Here is a 6,506-nt window from a genome sequence, read left to right on the forward strand (position 1 = left end):
GTGTATGTGTGTGTAACTTGGGCCTATTGTTTTATTATTTATTTTATTGTATTTATTTATTTTTTGTCTTTTTGCCTTTTTTAGGGTCACTCCTGCGGCATATGGAGGTTCCCAGGCTAGAGGTCTAATCGGAGCTGTAGCCACTGGCCTACACCAGAGCCACAGCAACTTGGGATCCGAGCTGCATCTGTGACCTACACCACAGCTCACGGCAACGATGGATCCTTAACCCACTGAGCGAGGCCAGGGATCGAACCCACATCATCATGGTTCCCAGTAGGATTTGTTGACCACTGAGCACGACGGGAACTCCGCCTATTATTTTCATGTATTTTAAAGTATAATGATCTTGAATTTGAGACTACTGGTGATTAAACACTTGAAGTTTTAAGCACCATTTTGAAAAGATTTTGCAAAAAGAAGCAAAATCTAGAAATAACCTGAAATCACTGACCAAGAAAGCTGTGGCCTTGCCTTACTACATACTTCATAGGAGGAAAATGGTAGCCCTAACCAACCACAATTAGTGGCCAAACAGCTTATTTCAGAAGATAGCTTTAAAAATATGTGCTTAAATGCTTCTCAAAATATGTCCCTTTTTGTTGTGTAATATAATATTTTGCTTCAAGGGGCTTAAACTTTTATGTATCTTGTGTAAGAGACTTTGAACCATAAATGCAAAACTACATATGTATTTGGCATCATTTTTTTTATTCCTACAAATTTTGTAGGCCAATTATCTGAACTTTTTGAATCCCAAAGCATATTTTAGATGGGACCAAAGTGATGGAAAAAAGCAAGCAAACAAAATATGCTTAACACTTCTTTGAGTTCAATATCAAAAATCATCTTGAAAGGTGAAATGCAAGTAACAGTGGGAAAAAGAAGATAGGGCCAAATCTAGCTAAGGTCAAAAAGAGGCAGCCATGCTGAAAAAGGAGGGCCACTATTTAATGATACTATCACACACTTCTTTTTAATGTGCTCAAAATATATTCTTGAATTGATTGAAAAACCAAAGTTAATTCGACTCTTCAATGTCTAACTACATAAAACACCAATGGCAGTTTTGTGGTCCTTTGTCTTTCCTGTGTTGTTTTTAGATCAAAAGTATTTGGATTAAAATGTTTATTTGCAAAGATTGACATGATATGGACATTTTCAAAATAACATTCAAACATAAGTTTGTATACATGTAAAATAATATATTTGGGCACATAGACACATTAATTCGTGTGCTTAGATGGGAATATGGCTCAGATCAAAACCACCATGCACCCTCAAGTGTATTAATTGCCTTTATATATTTCTCCAAGAAGGCATCACCCAAAAACATCTCTTTTGAATTTCTCAGTATGTTCAATGGGGTGGAAAACCGATAACTCTTATTTAATAAGGAAAGTGGTATGAATATTCATCTCTTAAGATAAAGCCAAAATGAAATGAATTGTGGCTTTGAAAACATACTCTACAAAATGCATATTTGTGTAAGCAGAGAAATAACTGAGGCATGATTTTCTAAGGAAGGACTCAAAAAGGGAGAAACACAAAGAGTAGGAACCTGGATAAAGTGAGGGATTTAATCATTTTTCCCCCTGATTCAAGAGTGTTCCACAAATTTTGGTCCTATGGAGGTATTTCAAACATTCTATGAACAAATGACAGACAAAAATGACCATTTTTTGATGTTTGGGAATTGATCAAGGAGGATTAATTTGAGTATTTTGATTTTGAGAAACAAACTCCACTGACACATCATAAAGTGACAGAAATAGGAAAATGAAGAACATTCTTAGTCATGCTTCTCTAGAGCGACCATATACCTTTTCATCCAAATCCGTGATGAAAGCAAGTCCTATTATTTGAGAATGAAAGTTGGCCTTGTTTATTATTATGCCAGGACAATGTTATAAACCAGGACTGTCAAAGCACTTCAACACATGCAGCTATTGTATATTTTGCCCTATATCCCTGGACACTTCATCTCCACCCCCTAAAAAAAGAATAAAAAGGAAAAGGAAAAGAAAATATAAGCACCATTTCCCTATGTGATGGTTAATTGTATGTATCGACCTGACCAGGACATGGGTGCCCAGATATTGGGTTATACTTTGGGTGTATCTGGGAGAGTGTTGCTGGATGAGATGAGCATCTCGGTCAGTTGATTGGGTAAAGCAAGTTGTCTTCCCCAGTGTGAGTGGACCCCATCCAAGGGGTGCTGGGTCTGAACAGAACAAAAAGGTGGAGGGAGGAAGAACTGGCTCTCTGCCTGACTGAGCTGGGACATTCGTCTTCTCCTGCACCTGGATGAGGAATTGTTCCTTCACCCCACCTGGTTCTCAGGCCTGGGACTCGGACTGGAACTGTATCACTGGCTTTCCTGTCGGATGCAGATGGCAGATTGTGGGACTTCTTGGCCTACACAGTCCCATTAGCCATTTTCCTATAATCAATCAATCCCCCATCTCTCTCTCTCCCACCTCCCTCCCCCATGTATATATGTTTTACTTGTCCGGTAAGTTTTTTTTTTTTCTTTTTATATCCACACTTGCAACATTTGGAAGCTTCCGGGCTAGGAGTCAATTTGACTCCTATATCCGATATGTAGCTGCAGCTGAGGTCTACACCATATCTACAGCAACACTGGATCTGAGCCGCATCTGTGACCTATGTGGTAGCTTATGGCAACACTGGATCCTTAACCTACTGAGTGAGCCAGGAATCAATCCTGCATCCTCACAGACACTATGTTGGGTCCTTAACCTGCTGAGCCACAAGAACTCTCTCTCTAGAGAATCTTAATACATCCCGAGATAGTGAAAGATACTGATAATTGTACCATTCAGATGGGTCCCTTCCATCTCTAATCTCATACCACATGGCGTATTAACTTGCTTCAACCCTTGTATTTCTCTGTAAAAATTTGGAAAGAATGCCATAGGCAAATGGGAGTCACCAAAGGAGTACAGACCAGGAGAAGCCTCACAAGATTTAATTCTAGAACCGCCACTCACTCTTGCTGCAGAGAAGCTGATTGGAAAGAGGCAGGATAAAAATTGAGACATGGATTCCACTGATGTGGTCAGTTGTCCAGGTGAGAAATAATCAGAGCTGGAGCTCAGAATCTGAATGCAAGTGGAAAATATCTTCAAGGGATGAATAATCTTTAACACTTCAGGTCATAAGTGGCTTTGGTCAATCATGGAAACACTTTCCAACCTGGCTCTCTATAACTTGATGTCTCACCTACTCCTAAGTCAATTGATTCAGTGTTTCAAGGCTCCAGTTCCGAAGTTCTACTGGAGAGGAACTGAAATGGCAAAGAATTCCCACTTCATTTAGTGGAGGCCAGACGATAGGTTCTCTAGGTATGAACGTGGCAACCTTGATGCATCTCCAGACACTTGGGTGTCCAGAAAAATCAAAGTGTGGCATGTTTTCTTCAGTAAACATCTGCATATAAAATATGAATTGGATTCTAAGCAGAGCAGAGGAGGAAGATATAGAAGGAAGTTAACATTTGTTAAAAAGATGGCAATACGGTGGTGATTGTGCAAAGTACTTTGCAACTGCGCTTTTTCTGATATTCCCCCCTATGGGTGGAACATCTCTCCCTGCTTTATATAAAGATGAATTGAGGTAAACTTCATCGCATGGCTGTTAACACAGGATTTAAGAGTCCAAATATATATACCCACTTCCAAAAACAAGTTTTCCTGGCCTCTGTGAGGTGCCATATTGGCCTAGCAGGCCGAGGTGACCGGCCTTTGGGACCACCCCTCTTGGAATAACATTCTGCTTCCTGGCAAGGAAATAGGAAGCCTCCAATATATTCTCTAACTAGCCTCTTTCTGGAACAAGTAGGTCTTCCTCAAACTCTTTGCATGATTAAATTTTATCCCTGAAGGCCCCAAATTAGGTCACTATATCTGTGAGTTCCAGTTCTACTTCACCTATTTAATTAACAAACTCTAATCCAGGGCCTTCCAGGTGCCAAACCCTAGGCCATGCCACAGGCTAGATCGAGGCTGACCCTGCCTTCAAGGAGTTCTCAGCACAGAAGAAAGGAGTCATGGGTTTAAATGATGAGAATGGAAGGCAAACATAGTATCATATTAAGTATACATTTGGGGTGACATGGAAATTTTAAAAGCCATCATCCAAGGAAAACTTCACAGATAAAAAGCATGTGGGCTGGGCTGAAAGGAGATACTGAAATTAACTGGGTGGCAGTGGCGTAGGTGTCCCAGGTGGGGAAAAGGATAAACAGAGGCCCAGAGGCTGGTAATTAGGAGCATGGGCAAGCAGGGACCAGCGAGAAGCAGTGTAGTGATGCTGAAGCACCGTTTAAAGCTGTGAGGAGCGACTGTGAGCTATTTCCCCCATTCTGACACTGGCATTGAGAGTTTGACTGGGTTCCCAGCTCTTCTCAGGAATGACCATGGCAATCTTCAAGGCTGGCACAAGGCTGAGTCCCCCTATCTTTGTGCAGACTTTTTTCTTTTGATGAGTCCCTGGCTATAGGAATTCTGCCTTGTCTCCTGGAACGGTTATCAAACCTCATACTTACATTCAAAATGGGGTCAAAAAAGAAGAGAGGAAAAGGGCAATTGATTTGTATGTTTCAGTCATTTCCTTGGGAACATGCTGAGTTTTCACTCTGGGGTGACTGTGAAAGAGACCCTGCCTGTGATTAGATCTGTCAGGCAGCGGCTGTGTTACACCAGGTACCTGGGGACATGAAGCTATGGGCAATTGCCAGTGTCTGCAGGCACTGGGAGCTGAGTGTGTGCAGCACATTGATGGGCAAGCTTGTTTGTGTATGTACTGGAACCACTGTGCAGGAGATTCTAGATTCGAATCAAGGTCGGACAGATATTCCCTAATCTCGGATTATATGACTGTACATTTGGACAGAAGCACATCATGAAATGATGCCCAAAGGCATGTAGTATCAAGAGATCGGTCCCCATTTTACCCCTCAATTTGATTATATCCATTCCAAATACCGTGCAGTTACCAGAGTGGCATTCCCAAGACATAAATCTAACCACATCACCCTTCTGTTCTTTCAAAATGTTCTCTGTCTCCCAGTTATCAAGAGGATAGGGCCCAAGCCACTCAAGACATGCCATGACAGGGCCTGAGCTCACTCCTCCTGCTTGTCTCCTCATTGTCCATGTCACAGTTAATGATCCAGCCAGAACAGGCTGTTGCAGTTCCTGCTCACATCTTTTTGCTCATGTTGCACCTCCACCCTGTTGCTTTCCCCATTCTCCCTCACTCACTGCCTCTCTCTCTCTCTCTCTCTCTCTCTCACACACACACACACACACACACACACACACACACACACACGAGTTTTTTCTTTTTAAGGCCGCAACCACAGCATATGGAAGTTCCCAGGCTAGGGGTCAAATTGGAGCTATAGCTGTCATCCTATACCACACCCATACCAGATCTGAGCCTCATCTGTGACCTCTGCTGCAGCTTGTGGCAACATCAGATCTTTAACCCACTGAGACAGGCCAGGGATCGAACCTGTGTTCTCATGGACACTATGCTGGGTTCTTAACCCACTGAGCCACTACAGGAACTCCAACATCCCCACTTTTTTAAGACTCAGCTCAGTTCTTAGCACCTTCAGAAACCCTCCCTGACTGCACTAATCTGAGTGGTGCCCGTATATCTACATTTTTCTAGACTGTTGAGTTCTAAACTACCTGCTTACATGAGTCCTTCTCTAAACTGTAACCTCATCAGGATCATATACTTGATTTACGTGTCTGAGACTCTTTTGTGCTGAGCACAATGCCTGGCATGGTACCACTCACAGTGACTGTTAATTACACAAATATCAGGTAGTGCAATAGTGGATGGATAGAGGATGGATATGTGCCTAAAAAGTAGATACATTCCAGGATTCTATTTCCAACCTGGATGTGGTGATTAATTCTGTGTGTCCACTTTTCTGAGCCAGCAGCTTTCCAGAGAGCTGGTTAAACCTGATTTCCAGGTGTGTCTTTGAGTTTGTTTCTGGAAAAGTGGAGCATTTGAATTGCTGGCCTGAGTCCAGCAGATGACCTTTGGCAATGGAGATGGGTCTCACCCAATCCACTAAGGGATGAAAAGAACAAAGTGGTGGAGGGAAGTTGATTTCTCACTCTTCCTGGCTGCATAGGCCAAGTCAAAGGTCTTCTCTTGCGTTTTGTGCTTCTGCTTCTCAGGCCTTCAGCCTTAAGCTAGAACCTACACCACTGTCTCTCCAGCTCTCAGGCTTCTGAACTGCATCACCACCTTTGCCAGGTCTCCAGTCTTCAGACAACACACTGTGAGTGTCTTTGCCTCCATAATCACAAGGAGCCAATACCTTGTAATAAATCTAATATAAATAACTAGGATATAGGGATCTTATTGGTTCTGTTTCTCTGGAGAATGCTGATAAACTCGGCAAAGTATTATTTTCTTTCATTTTACAGAAGAGGCCACCATGACACAGAAAAGCA

This window comes from Sus scrofa, chromosome 1 (genome assembly GCF_054392235.1).
Source record: "Sus scrofa isolate SSC_HxYL_T2T_F1_AM1 chromosome 1, Sscrofa_HxYL_maternal_Yorkshire_Landrace_v2.0, whole genome shotgun sequence".
NCBI lineage: Eukaryota > Metazoa > Chordata > Mammalia > Artiodactyla > Suidae > Sus > Sus scrofa.